We start from the raw sequence: 15,948 nt of genomic DNA on the forward strand, positions 1-15,948 counted from the left end.
GCTTTCCTCAGCCTGTTTACATGATTTCTGTGGCACCAGTACGAAGAAGCAAGGAAACAAGAGCATGTTTGCAAATTCTTTCGATTCCCAGCATTCTTCAGCATCCTCTGCATCGCCTCTCGCTTGTACTGTGAAGGGTACGCTTCCGCTTGCCTCGGTGCTGCGGTGGGATCTTCTGAGAAGAAAATAAGCCCAACTGCAGCAGCTTATTTTCTGTCTGGGTCTGCGAATGGCTTTATAATAAACCATTTCCTACTGGCTGAGCTTGGAAATTGCACATGAGAACTTTGTGGTGTTCGTGAGCCCCGAAAACCATAGTTACTCTTTACTCATAGTGAAAGTTTTTGAACACAGTTTACAGATGCTTTATAAACAGTTTAATCTAAAAATAGTCGGATAATACTTTATTAGTCACCCATGTCCATCTGTCCCCATTCCTGCTCTTTGAGTGGGCGATTAGATTATTTCCTAACAAGAAGAGTAGTCTGGGAGGCATTTGTGTGGAGAGAAACTACTCACAAATATTATTGTGAATGAAAATCATTTGTCATTAATGAATAAAAATGGGTATTACTCTGCATGGAGCTAACACATACTTGGACATAGAAAAGTGTTTGCTTATATTTAACTATTTTATTGTTAGATGCATAAAATTATTATTGATATGTAAAGAACATTATTAAAATGTAGGAGAAGACAGATTTTTTTTTTATTGTGTTTTTGTTTGGTTTTTGAAGGTGGGAAAGACTTCTCTTGAAAATTGCACTAGGAAGATTTCTGTTATGTACACTTTGTCACATGTAGCCAGCAACTAGTATGAGCTGTTTGTTTAAATTACTGGGGTCACTGCAGGACTTGGTGACTATCTGGGTGCATGGACACATCTGTGTACATAAACGGAGTTGTTTAGTGCAACATGTGTTAGGTAAACAGAGTTCTCTTTTATTTTACTACTTTTCAGTGGATGTAACCATTTTGGAAGTCAAACCACTGGAATGTTGATTTTTGTTTGGGGCTTTACAGAGCATTTAGAAGTCGGTAGCTGAGGTTTATTTCCAGAAGAAATTTGGCATGGGCAGAAGATACTCTGCCTAGCTAACTTCCCAAAGCCTTTTCTGGAGAGCTAAGGCAAAACCCAGACATCAGGACTTTCCTACACATGTTATTTTGTTTGTGTACGCTCTTGCTGAATGGGTGCGACTGTCTATAGGTCTGATGGTGTAAGTATTCATTCAGCAGGCTTATTTGTTCAAAGGTCTGTGCTCCGGGCTCCCCGCAGGAGCAGTTCGTGTGATGTGGGTAGCGACAGGATACGTGCAAATCCCCAGCTCTGCCTGCTCTCCTGTGCCCGATCGCTGCAGCTCTAGGCTGTGCTCAAATTCAGTGGCGATCACTCAGCTCCTTGAACAGAGTAGGCTGCAAGAGCCGTGAAGGCCCATACTCGATAACTTTTTATTGTGTTAACATCACCGTTTTCGAAATTCTAAATATTAATGTTTCCTATTTTGTCTCTTTATTTCCTTGTCAGCATCACCCTTCTGTGGCAAGAGGCACCTGAAAGGAAAACTTCTGCATATCAATGCACTGCCAATGGTAAGTACCTTTTTAACTTACTAAAAGTGGTGCGGTTCCTTCCTGCAGATATGCCGTAAGCAGACTTCTATTGCAAATAGTATGTTTAGAATAACTACTTTTTAGTACACAAGTGGATTATTTTAAAATTTTAAGAAACATGTAGACCATTGTTCTATTTGACAAAAATACTACAGTTGTATCTGGATTTTATGCCGTGGCAGCGTGTTAATTTTGAAGCGCGAATTGTTGACAATAACAGAGCTCATCCTCTTGGTAGCTGGTTTTGCTTCCTCTTCTGGCCAAAAGCCCATTTGGGGCAAGCTGTAGCTGGGCTGAGTGTTCTGTTGTCCCCACTTGGGTGCTCTCTGCAGTTTGTTTCAATACTAATGGCATCTCCCCTGAAAACCCCACGCAGTGCCAGTTGTATTTTGCTTCAGTGCATTTGACAGCATAAGACTAGTAAAGTTAAAACCTTAGCTCCTATAGAAAGGGGCTTGGTTGATGTGATCTTCTTATTCCATCTCTGGAATATTATTCCGTGTTAGAGGCTATTGGAAGTTTATATTTGCAGACTGTCTTTATGGTTTACTTATGGTAAGCAGAGGTGAGGTTGGAAGAGAATGTACAGCTGCAGCTTTGAAATCTTTTTTCAGCAGTTTTGGTATCTTGTGTTGTCTCTGTTGAGGTGTACTATAAGAATGGTAATTGCAGTATTAGCCTTAAGAAATAAATGCATAAAGTGCCAGCCCGAGTTTTGTATTTCAAGCATCTCAAGATCATTTGCTCAGTACAGAGGTTAAAGGGATAGTGTTACTAACCACTGGCTTTGAAAACTCAATTTGGGATCTAAGAGCTGAGCTGGGTTCCTTTGGTTTGCATGTGGGTATGGATCTAAATGTAAATAAACTATAGTCTCTCTTATACCTTTGCAATGCCACTGTCTTTGCCCTGTGAGCAAAGTGACACTCCAAGAGAGTTTGCTTGGATATTAACTGCTTTACTTTGAAACCTAGTAATTCTGTTGATTCTGAAAGACATCATGGAGTTAAATGTAATACAGCATATATTTGGCACTAAGTAAAGCAAATATAACTTTGAAATCAGAAGATCTGCACCAAATGTGTATGTCATTTAATGGCCTGATGTTTAGGCTCAGAGTTGATACGCGCAAAGTCTACGTTGGTTTGGGATGAATTTCAGCTGGTGGGAATGGATTTGTTAAGTGAGAAGGCATCATTTTTACCTGGTTGCTTAGCTGGGTCTTTTAACTCTCCCAAACTGAAACTAGCATTGTCTTCAGCCTTGTCTATTATTGTGAAGTTTTTATTGTTGTTGGCCTTTTTCCAACAAAAAGCTACTCTGATTTCTTTTTATTTTGTATTCGTTGAGCATGGGTTTAGTTATGATTTGAAATACAGGTCTGTATTACTGCTTCTCTTAAACATGGTTCATTCTATATTAACCTAGTCCTTACACTTCATAAAATTTTAAAATACTGAGAGGCTGTACTTGAAGTGTTACTGAATTTGTCCTAATTTTCCCCCTACAAATTATATTAGAAATTCAGAATTGCACAGTCTCAAGGGCATGCTAGTTGTTACAGTAATCATAAAACATAGTCAACTGTTACCTGTAATGAAGTGAAATACTCCCCACTCTTTTCTTTAAGGGCTGCTTTTCTGCTATAAGTTGTTGTATCTTATTATTCTAGAGATTTCTAAACAATTGCTCATCTCAATTAACTTTGAAACAGTTTGAATGTAGGTTTAAGAGACAAGCTAGACACATTCTTCATCATCCCAATAGTAATCATTACTTAATCTGGTTTATAGTAAAAAAGACTTTTAGAAGTTTTTATTATGTTGTTGTTGTTCTCTCTGTTTGCAGACAAAGTATGGGCCAGAGTGTGACCTTAAAAAAGCAGTTTGTGTTCTTCTCCCAGACAGTATTTGGTTTAACTTGGCTACCCATGTTCAATACATATATTTCAATTAGAAATACTTTTCTTATTCCCTTGAGAAATGATACTAGCGTTTTTGATCAGTTTTTTAATCATGATTGTCAGTTCTATTTCTTAGTACTCAAAAAAAAAAAAAAATCCACACAGAAGTTACACATCCTCTTTTGTTCGTTCTTTGCTTTTCTATTTTAAAGGCAATTAAAAGATCCTTATTTTTTGCATCATATATGATGTTAACTGGTAACTAAAAAAGGTAAAGTATCAGTTACTCCATAACAACATATTGGAATTGTTGGAATTTTTTTTAATTAAAATACTTATACTGTGATATAGCCTGCTAAAAGAGATATGGCTGTTTTCAGTTGGTGTAAGTTCTCCTTCCCATACTGCCAGTCAGCCGTAATCTTCCTCAGAGTCTCAAAGGAAAGACGCAAAGGCTTAACAAAAAAGGCTTGTTAAGTGAAGGAAAATTAGTGTATGATGCTACTTTTTCTAGGATTTCAAAGATTCATTTAGAGGCTGATAGCTGAGTACCTAATCCACGGTCACAAGGATTAATGAATGTGTTGGAAATAAGAATTGGAAGTCCTGGACCTTTGGCCTAAGCAAAAGATCACGCTACGATTTCCGCAAAGGCTTTAGCAAATTAATTTTCTTCTTATGTGATGGAACAGGTAGCTTACCTGAGAGAGATTTTCCATTGTACCTTGCAAGGCATCTCGTGTGAGTTCTAGAAGCAGAACAGTTTGCCTTTCTGTCTTCTACAAGTCATTGAAGCAGGCCTGCGTTTGTGTGTGTACGCATAAATATGTGCGGCAATATGTCGGTGTGCTTGGGTGTGCATGTGTCTATATACGTGTGTATATCTACATACATAAAAAGGAGCGTGCAAAAACAAGGAACTTAAAGAAAGCTGGGAAGTATCAGTTTGAGACTACCACATGAGAGCTTGCTGCAATGGATTTAATTTTGAAGGGAGTAACCAAAAAGAGCTATGGAAGAATCGAGCAAGAAAGGCAACATGGTGGCCTTCTAAGAGGCATCCTGAAAAATGGTATGCCTGGGTTCTTGGCTCCATCTTTTACTACATGGTTAGTTTGACAAAGATCAACACACTGATCAGTTAAAGGTCTCCTGCAGAAGAGAACAGAGTATGTTATCATTTATTACAGGCTGACACAGGCAAAGTCTGAGGATAGGCAGTGAGCATGAAGTTACTTCGTCTCCAGGAAAGCAAGGTCATCACCAGCTAAGTCATGTCCTCATAGCCTCTCGAGGGGAATACAGTGTAGGTGTTTTAAATCCATTCTTTTCAATGCTGCCTACTTTTAGGTGAATATATTGCTACTGTGTTTTGAAAGTGTGACATACCGGTTCTGTGTTACGTCAGCTGTTCTTACATGTAAGAGACTTGTCATAAGTGAACAATTCTGCAGGCACTAAGTCTTACGGGTCAGGAAATTCCATGGGTGCGATGCTTCAATGTGATTATCTACCCAGTGGATTTAGCCCAGAAAGGGCAGGAATGGTTGGAGGAGCTGGGGAGGATGAAGAAGTCACTCCAAAGAAAAAGGCACTCAGTGAAGGGATTGGAAGATATCTGCAAAAACTTCCCCAAGACTGCAGCAAGACTTTGTCTTTGAACCCCTTTGTGGTGCCTTCTGTAGTGTCGCCCTGTGACCTTACCGCTCCTTAGAAGAGAGCTGAAGGAATAAATGAATATAACCATTAGCCTGTGGTTGCACAACAGCTAAGCCCATCTAAATGCTGATCTATCTGCCAGGTTAATCTTCTGCCAGTTCGTTATGTTAAAATGGTTTCAAGTAGAGGAAGACAAGCCAGGGAGAAGTGGAAGCCCTGCCTCTGCCAGTGCCCGCCAAGGGCAGCGGGAGTTCTGAGCTACCAGCTCCAGCATTTGCACTGGAACTGCAAAATTAACTTTGCTTCAACAGGAGCTGACTGTCGTCTCACAACTCTAAGTATGTACAAAAGAGTATCTGCGGGTGGGCAGACCTTTGAAAGATGGTAAAGCTGAAGGTTGGTTTTCATTCCACTGAGAACAGGGACCCCTGCTTACAAGAGTGTATGAAACTTGGCAGTACTTAAGATGTTGGCTGCAAGAGACATGAGTAGTTGCTTCAAAATAAATAACCCTGCAAGACAAATGCCCTTACTCTTCAAGTACACGTGCATGTGCGTACATGTATCTTCAAGTGTAGGAATAGTTCTTTTGAGATATAAATAAAGAGTACTCACATGTATAAAGCTAACCAAGCTTGAAAGTGTTTTCAACAGTAGGGCCTAAAAATGCTTGTGAAATTTATTGTTGGGGCTGTTGATTGTACAGTTTGAGTACAGCTTTAAAAGGAAAGAGAAAATAATATGTATTTCTAGCAGTTTCTTAAATAGTCTAAGTGACAACATGAAATTTTGGACTGTTCTGCACCTTCTAAAATCAAAGGATGCTGTTATCAATGAAGGAAGGTGAAATGCAATGTATTTTGTCTGATAATTGATTACAGCGGAACAATTATATTTCAGAGTGTTCATACATAAATTCTATTTATTGTATCAGCATAAATTAGCTGATCTAGTGGTATACATGTTGAAGAGGAAGTGCTAATGATATGATACAGAAGAAAAATCGTGCGGTGTCATAGGATGCCCACTGTGATAAGCATTAAAATTTTATGTACTACTTCATTCTGAACCATTTTTGGAAAGGTTTTTTAATTTATTTTTCACAGAAAGCAAGTTGTACACACTAGTAAGATCATTTTCTGATTCAGTGGGAAAGCACCCCTTGGCTCCTCTTTCTACCATTAAAGTTCACTACTGAATGAATAAACTGAAAGGGAAATGCTATCCTTAATGTTTTTAAGAAGTGGTGTCTCTTTTTGGAAGTAGCATTTGTCAGAGGACCTTCTCTGCTGATTCTCTAAGCAAAAAATCCAAAATGAGCTTTGACTAAGAATTCTCGGCAGAATCATAAATATGTAATTATCTAAGCAGCTGGGCTCTTTAGCCCCTGGCAGGTGCCCAGTGCAGTGCAATCACAGGGCCAGTGATGTTCCCCCCTCAAAGTGGGGGGAACATCCTCTAAAACAGGATAAGGGCCATTGCTGTTCCTTGCCTATTGCTATTCCTAGGTATGAAATCTTAAATGTACCTTAGAAGAGGCTGTCTCTGCTGCAAAAGGTTGTCTTATGTTACAGGTTTTTTACTCTGTGGGTTTTTTGCCCTTGTCATCTTCCTCCTCCTTCACTTCCCCGGCTTTGGGTTTTTCTGTCTTTAACACTTTATGCTGGTTTTGGTTCAATAGTTACTAGCAGCAGTAATAGTGCAGCTAGCTTTAGATTATATCTTACTTGATCAGCATGCCATCTGCTTTAGAGGAGAGGGGAGATTTTATGTTTCTGCTGTGGGTTCACTGCCATATGCCCGTGGTGAAGTTGCGTAACCTGAAATGACCCTTTTCCTGCTCTACTATATGAAAGAAGTAGAAATACAGTGTTAAATGTTCTTGACAAGGACTAAGTTTGTTGCATATTAAAAAAAAGTTAAACTGGATGTTAGATGTATGTGAAGTAGGATGTTGTAGAAAAAAACGAAGGACAGGCTCTTTGTGTCCAAGCATGTGAGCGTTACCTTCTGGAGAAGAGCAGGGCTTATTTCACAGAAGACCATGATAATGTGTCATTTGTATCATCAGGTCTTGATCCTAATTTCCTTCTTGTCAACAGAAAATTGGTATTAGCTCAAGTCAACAAAAGTGAAAGCTGCCCTTAGTTTCAGTGGTGTTGGTGCTGGGAGATAATGAATATTGCTGCAGAACAACAGGAATTCTTTAGACTGGGGGGAATGATACTGAATATGCGGGCTTCTGTTTGCTCGGGACAAACTGAGACCTGTTGACCACCAAGGACTAGAGACCTCACATCTGCATGGCCATCAACATGGGTGCCAGATCTAGAAGACTGTATTTAGATGCCAAGTCTCTGGTTTGCCATATGAATAGAAATAAAAATTGTGGTCACTGAGTTAGTGTACCCATATTTGTAAATGAAGGTCATCTGTTGTGTTCTTACTGCGATTCAGCAAACCATAAAAAACTATTGAAGACAAGGGATCTGAATCCTCATGGGGTTGATATTGAGCGTACGTGTGTAGAATCGACATCCGTGGGCTTAATATTCACACAAATGGAGAGTACTGATGTCAAATGTGAGCCGTAGTTGAAATACTTGTCCTCATTAATTATATTCATGAAACTTTCCCCTTTCACCTAATTTCTTTTGGCTGTAGATGGACCATATTTTATTATGGTCTATGTGTATTTTAAAAATGTTTTATCATGTGTTCAGGTGCTTGACATCTGTTTCAAAGAAAAGATAAACCCAGTAGCATAAATTAAGTTCAAGTCCATCATAATATGAAAAGGAGAAGACTTTATTGAAGTAATAAACTGGCAAATGAGCTTTTACAAAATCAGCCATTTCACTCTTTTGTATTCTCTATTAGCATAGTCGACACTTCTTGTGAAAACAGTCATGCACTTCTGGCAAAGAGTAAGTTAACTAACATACGTGTATGATGGACTACGAAGAAGTGATTTTAAGTGAATGTTTATTAATGAGAATCTAGATTAAACTCGGTGGTGGTTAAAATGAATAGAGGGCAGATCAACCGTCAGAGCGGATTCTTTTTTCATGAATAAAAGAAACAAATTTAAAACTATCAGGTACATAACACACAAATTAAGGGGAAAAATAGATGGCCAAAGGTTAAAGAGGGAATGAAAACACAAGTTTTATGGTCACAAGATCAAATGAGGCATTAGTTAATTTTCCTTTTTTTTGGTGCAGTTCACCAGGAGTTCAAGTAATTCAACTGGAACAGAAAAGAGTGCCAGAAAAACTGATTACTAATAACATAAACAGAAAAAATAATCAAATGAACTTAAGACTTTATGTCAGCATTTCATATAAAATGCATTTGAAAAGGCTGGAATTTCATCATAGTTGCATGGAACCTGATTTATGCAGAAAACAAATTTATAACAGCTATTCTTGCAACAGTTGATAAATTATTCTACTAATGAGCCGTCAAAATGGATTTAACAAAGAAGCGGCTGAGGCGCGGAAGATATTTTCTGGAGACTGACCATCTGGGAAATGGGTAGTAACCTGAGGAGTAGGTAAGGGTATTTGAACCCAAGGAAGCACTGTGAGGAGGTGACTGTTAATTACACACATTGCAAATGGTGCTGCTCTCTAGGCAAGATCATTACTGCTGTTTCTCCTACAGATTTCAGGCTTTTTCCAATAAGCAAGTAACTAGCTCGCATATGAGTTCATGAACGTGAATGCAGCTTAGAATGGATTGTTGGCATACCTTTCCACTAGCCTAATTTCCCAGTTTCTTTTATATTTAACTTTTTCTTAAAAAAAAAAACACACACCCCCCCCCCCCAAAAAAACAAACCACAAAAAGTTTTGTGCCAAATCCTTCAATTTCGGTTATTGCTAAGGTATTTTCTGTGCTGTTTTCTCCTAATGCAAACTAAATAAACAACTGATTTTTGTCTTGCAATATTACTGTGTCATGGCAGTTGCAGGGATTACCCTGTTGAGGTAATATACCCAGCCCAATAATAAATTATACCCAGCCCAATATAAACAGCCCAATACCCCTTGGGCTGTTACTGCTTCTCATTTTCATGGACTGCTTTTCAGTCATCTGCAGTCAAATGTGGATTGTAGCATATTTAGAAAAAGAATGAATGTTACATGGCCTGATGTAACTGCAGTCCTCTGAAACATCTTAGTCCTACTGTCCCTGTCTGGGGGTCGTGGGAGCTCTGGTTTTGCACTGGGAGGGAACTGAGGAAGGGGTGCTACTCTGTGGGGTGTGTGTATATCATTACAATCACAATAGACAAGACTTAAGCACATGGGATTCTTGAACACCTATAGTGGCATCTGTGTTGTCTTTCTTTCATAAAGTTGTTAATTTTTGTTTTTAGAGAAAAGAATACACTAGAGCTAATCTGTCTAGACTGTGGTATGATGCTTGCTCCAGCAATACATTGGAAATTATTCATTAAAATACTGACGAAATGTTACGGAAGAATTGTGCGGTGTATAAGGAGCGTGTTAAATGGAGGTCACATCATTTTGCGCTCACAGGGAATGTGCTGTGGCTAAAGGAAGTTAGTTGTCTTAAGAATTCATCTTGGGCTGACTTTAATATATTCACTAATGAACTTGGCACCAAAAGTAGGAGCGTGCAATAAAATTTGCCAGTGATGTAAAGTTGGGAGGTGCTGTCAGTATAGATGAGGAACAGAGTATCCTACAGGAAGAGCTGGATGATCTTTAGGACTTGAGTGGAAAAAGTGGACTGACATTTTGCAGCACATAATGCATGGTTTTGCACTTCTGGATAGAAGTGAATTTTGCCCTAACCTGGGTGCTCATCTCTTGAAAATGACAGAGGAACAGAAACACTTGAGTATGTTAGCCAGTAAAATCAAAGGATATCTTTTCAGTAGTACCCTGCAGCTGTGAAAAATGTACTCCTAAGGTCTGAGGTGAAGTAGTACTTAATGGTGGAGATAGGAAAGTGTTAATGCTGCTCATGTACAAGGCAGCACTGCTAAATCCTCATATGTAACACTGAGCTACTCCGGTGGACCATGTTCAAGAAAGATGAGCGTGAAGTGGAGCAGATGCAGAAGAGGACTAGGGGAATGGTTGAGGAAATGGTTGAGTCTGTCTCGCAGGAGGACACTGCGAGGTTGGTTAGTTTATCCCAGTAAAGTGAAGTCTAAGAAGGGATATAATTGCTTTCTCTAAATACATGAGGGTTTAATAAAGACTTGAGTGAGTACAACTATTTTCTATGTTAGATTGAAGACAGCACTGGGACAAGAAGAAATGTGTATAACTTGGCAAGGAGTATATTCAGGCTGGAAATTAGAAAACAGATCTCATCCATCAGGGGAGAAAGATTTTTGGGATAATCTTCCCATTATATAATGGGAGGCAAAATAGACTTGCTAGTTTTGAGATGGACACTTGTTAATACAAACTGGGCTCAAGGGTGGTCATCTTAGTAAGCAGAGATTGTTTGTGGGACAGCAGGCCTTGTCTTTGAAAGATAAGAAAGCTTAATTATGTGTAACCTAGAGAGAACATCAGTGATCTTTCAGCAGTGTTCTAGTTTGCCAGATTAGCAAGTTTGATGCACATAGAAATAAATCATGCTCTTCTGTTAGGGACATGGAACAAAAGCTGCCCCCTGGGAGAAAACAATATAATTAATATGAACGTTATAGTTCAGCAAATTCTAGAAGCACGAAATAGGTCTTGGACTCTTTTTTTTTTTTTTTTGGTCTGATTTGGAAAACAGTTTGCATTAATCTGTTATGTAAATGTCTTTAAATTTATGCTTTGAAAAGCAACGTTATGTATGTAAATTCTGAAGCCTTCCAAAGAGAACTCGTGGCACCTATACATAGCAAACCTATGGAAAAAAATGTTTGTTTGGGATTCCTAAGCTTCCGTTGTTACCCCAAATTGATCTGTGACTTTGCCCACTCAAGCATTGTGCAAAAACATCAGCAAAGGCAAAACTTGAGCAGAGTGTTACTAGAAGTGCCAAGTTACAGCTGTGGTGGGTGACATCTACTTAAAAAGATCTCAACTATGCAAGACTCATAATTTGGGAACCCCAGTGCTTGCTTTTGAAGAAAAAGCATTGCAGCTTAAGCAAAGTTAATTGTTCCACATATTTTTGTGACTTATAACGCAGCTGGTGGAAAATGCGCAGTGGTTTGTAAGCACAGTGCTCTGGGTAGGGGAAGGAGCTTGAAGATCCCAGGAGGAGATCCGGGTCAGAGAAAAACACAAAACACACTTGCTTCCTTATTCTTATGCCCTGGCAGCATGTCATTTGTGTTTTCAACAGTTTCGAACCTCCCTGCAAATCTTCCATTGGAAATGAATGCATGTCACAGTAGTTTATTTTATATATCCATCTGCTATCTGTCTGTCTATCTATCTATCTATCTCATATATATATATATGTATGTATCTATTTAAAAAAACAGAAATAAATCTAGCCCTGCCTCACATATCTCTCCTGGCTACACCCATGAAAATTTCCTAGAGGTCACCTAAAAGGGCCTGTTTGGGAACAGCAGTGGGTGAAACGACTGCCTGGCGAGAGGTGTTCATAGCCCTGCCTTGGGTGGTTTATGGGAGCTGAGTGTCACTTGGGACAATTTGGAAGATAAGACTGTGGCTCGTTTACATAAGCAACTTGCTGCACACAGTGTCAAGGTTGAGAAACGATGGTATGCTGTTACCATGTGCATGGCTTTAGTGTGTTTGAAGAGCAATTTCGTGGCTGTCTTGACTTTAAATTCAGTGTGCTATAAGTGCCTCTGCTATCTGATGTTGAAATCCTGTGATAAGAGTGCTATAATTAGGCAACTTAGTTGAAGAATTGGGTGGGCGAAACACTTCTATTCCTTAGGTATAGTGGATTTGTCAAAAGGTAAAGTGTTCCCTGACTTGCTGTGTATTCCTAGAAGAATTTCATGATAGACATATTGGGTTAAATGAAAAGAGCAATGCTGTCGAAAAGCAGGAATATGCTGAAAGGGGGAAGGGGATGATTGTTTCTGTAGTAATAGATGAATGCCAAAAAATCCTCCAAAATGGAGCATTTTGAAGAAGTGTTTTTGCTTCCTTTATCCTGTACTAAGTTGCAATGAGAGGAAGCGACTGTAGGATCTGTAAAGCGTGGACTTCACTGTAGGAAGTGCATCTATTTATCACTTCTAACCACATCTAGGCGAGCTGTATGGATTTTTTAGTAACACCTAGAAAAATAATTTGTTCTCGGAATGTTAAATCTACTAAATATTTGCTGAATGAAGAAAAAAGCCTAGACAGGCAGAAGCGCATGTGTAACGTTTTGCCTCGCACTAGGATAATGGCTGCAAATTTCTAAAGCTTCAGCTGTTTAATAAGGCATTCCCTAACTCAGCCCAACAGCCAGAGCCAAGAACAGAAGTGCCTGTTCCCGTGATGCTTTTTCCTTTCCTCTCTCAGCTTGTTTCCTCAAAACACTTCCCTGCTCGCTAGGCTCCAGTCTAGCTCCGTGCCCGTATTTCTGCTGCGTTCCCTGGGGCTGAGCAGGGACCTATCTGTAGGAGGCTGTTTGCTATATGGTTAGAAAACAAGAGAAATGGCATTCGCGCACTGCTAGCTGTTTATAGGTTGTTTTTTCCAGAATAGACTTGTTGTATAGCTCTCTATCTAGGTTTTTTGCACATAAATCAATGGCTAGCGTTTAATCCTTGTTCAGTACTACAAATATTTCATTTCACTGACCAGAGAAGAAGTTAGTGAATTTAGATAAAGATGGCAATATTCAATGTTGTATTTATCCTAACTTGGAAACAACTAGCACTTTCAGGAATGACTAGAAAAGCTATGTTGTATCTCGGCACTTTCATTATCTTTGAAGAGTCTTCAGTGGGTTTTTTTGCCTCCCACAGAAGAGGAATCTTGTTGGTTGGGTGGGTGGTTTTTCTGTTGCTGTTTGTTTTTGTGTTTTTTAATGGGATGTGCTAGGAGGACCGAAGCAGCAGCAGCAGTGATGCAGACTATCGGGAGGACCCTGGTCGGTAAGAGAGAGTAGCAGATGGTCTAAGGAAAATATAATAAAACAACAGAAGTTCTGCACAGGAGATTTTTGTTGTTGTTGTTGACATTTTACTTTTATGTTGTTTGTCAACCCATGTCTGGTTAGATACAATCTCTTCAGCATGGGAACAAAGTCTTCCATGTGTATGCGATGTTAGCACAATGGGGCCCCCATCTTGAAAAAGGGTCTTTTGGATGCTGCTGTTGTTCAAATAAATAGTGGTAATATTCATAATGTTCATAATGTCTGGTTTTAATTGTTGTGAAGGTTCCTTGAGCAAAAAGAGGAGTGCCTGAAATATAACAGGAAAATTTTAAATGAAATGAGTAAAATCCCTGATCTGTTGCATGTGCTGTTTTTTAATTGTGTGTGCGTTTTGCAGATCTTTTTGTACAGCTCCATTTTTATCCAAGTGTACATAACCACATCAGAGTTTTTACAAGGGTTTGTATCAACGCACAGTATGATTTACGCTCGGATAGTAAGGATGATGACTACCAGAAGTTTTTTGGTTTTATATAACCCTGGCCTCGCAGCCTTGTAATTCACTTGCTGTCTGTTCTGCAGTGCAGAGAAGTGATGTAAAGTCTGCACATGGGCTTGTTTGACTTTTCCTTGTCTACAAGTTACCGAAGCACACCTGCCACCCACTCCCCTGCATGCATACCTGCTCCTTTTCCTCAGAGGCACTGACTTGCAGTAGGCTTGTGTTTTTTCTCAGGTTTCAGTGTTACAAACGGAATTGAGGGGCAGGGTGGATAGGGATGAACTTGGTTACGTATGGCTGTGCTGTGAAAAATGCAGCTTGCTTATGTCTAGAAATGGGGTCAGGTTTTAATTGCGTTATTGGAGGTAGTTAGCACTTAAAATAGTTTGCTTCTCAATATAAAAGGGAACAAAAATGGACCTGTTATTATCTTGTACTAGCACAAAAATATAGTATGTATGTATAAACATAAAGTACAGTAGGTCTAGAAAGCCCTACAAACCTTTAACTGCTTGCAAGTACTCTTGGTTTTCTTCTTGACAAAATGAACTTTTTTTTTTCCCAATAATATATATTGTGGCATAGATACAGTGAACCTCTTATCTGTGTGTTGCTATTCTGAATAGACAGGCAAGTTTGCTTCGTCTGGGGCGAAAAAGAACATTTTTGATGTATTTTGAATAACTTTGTAAGAGTCTAGCGGATTTAGGAGCCAAACTTAAAAGTCCATGATGACTTGACAGTGCTACTTCATTCTTCTGCCTCTGACTGCCTTCCATAGCCTGAATCTTGCTTTTGCCCTCACCTCTATCCGCAGAGGTTGTGTAAGTGAGTAACTGTGTTTGCTTTTCTTGCTGTATGGCACGGGGTCATCGGACTTGTCTCTCTTCTTACCTGCAATTCAGGTGAAGGATATGATGGCAAAGGATTTATTGTTTCAGTGCTTATATAATAGAATATTCAGTTATAGTAATTTCAATTCAGTTAATATATTAACTGAAATAATTTGGTTAAAGCCAGTGGAAAGGCAGCTTTCCTGGCATCTTTGAGGGGGAATGCCCTTACTGGGAGATGCACCTGGGTTGACTGTGGAGTGTGTGGTTTGTCTGGTGGGCAGCAGCCCTCAACAGTGGCAGGGAACCTGTGGGATGTGCAATAATTGTCTGAGGACTTAGTACTTGAAATGGGTGTTCATCTGTCAGCAGTAGGGTTTAAGTGTCTGTTATTGGCTTGTTCTTTTTCTGTGGTTTGAAGAAGTTTTTGTTGTATATTTTTTGAGTGGTCTGTATGAGCCAGGATTTCCCAGAAAACCACTTGCCTTCATCTCCATAACGTACTCAAACCTCTAAATTCTATCCCTATTTCTAGTAAGATTAATTAAACTGTAAAAATCATGTCAAATGTCCTTCCCTCTGTAACGCTAGCTTTGCCTAGGATAAATGTAACTAAAAAACAATTTTAAAATTAAAATAGTATTTTCCTCCTGCTGACAGTGTTTACATGTTTTAAGATAAACACTAAACTGATTTGGAATAGGAGAAAAAAAAAAAAGATATGAACTGGGTCCTGATTTGGTGCTAGTTTGACATAAAGTAGAAGGTGTGAGATTGCAGTGTTAACAGTTACAGATGCTAATTTGCTTATTGGTAGCTGGGCTCCAGGTTTTATTCATAGCTGTAAGACATGTGGATCCCCACAGCCATTGCTTGAATGAAATTTGCTGGTAGTGGAGACTTTCACTTAGCTGGTCCAGCCCACCCTAATCCTTAACATTTTTTAATGATCTCGTTAATGTTTAAATATTTTTCAGCATATATAAAGGCAAAGCCAAGCAAGGGATGGATGTGATCGTGTTCAACTTTTCTTTCTTATCACCTTTTAAAGTACCTCGCAGCATTCCTGCTTACATCTGTGCCAGTTATTGGAAAAAAATAAAATGTACAATGGATATAAAAATATCCCATGCGATTAAAGTGGCTTTGGATCCCAGATGACTTTGTATTTTGTGTCTTCTTGCAGCTCTTGTTTTTTCCTTTTCTCAATTTTGACTCCTCTAGTTTTTAATAGCTATAGTGTTAAAGTGAATTTTAAGATAAAAGGAAAATTTAGGAAATGGAAAAACATAGACAATCCTGTTCCCAGATAGTAAATGGTGATCTTAATAATTCAGGATTCTCTTCATTCCCCATGGATTTAAAGGTGAATC

This window comes from Phaethon aethereus, assembly GCF_964289735.1.
Source record: "Phaethon aethereus genome assembly, chromosome: 9".
NCBI classification, from domain to species: domain Eukaryota; kingdom Metazoa; phylum Chordata; class Aves; order Phaethontiformes; family Phaethontidae; genus Phaethon; species Phaethon aethereus.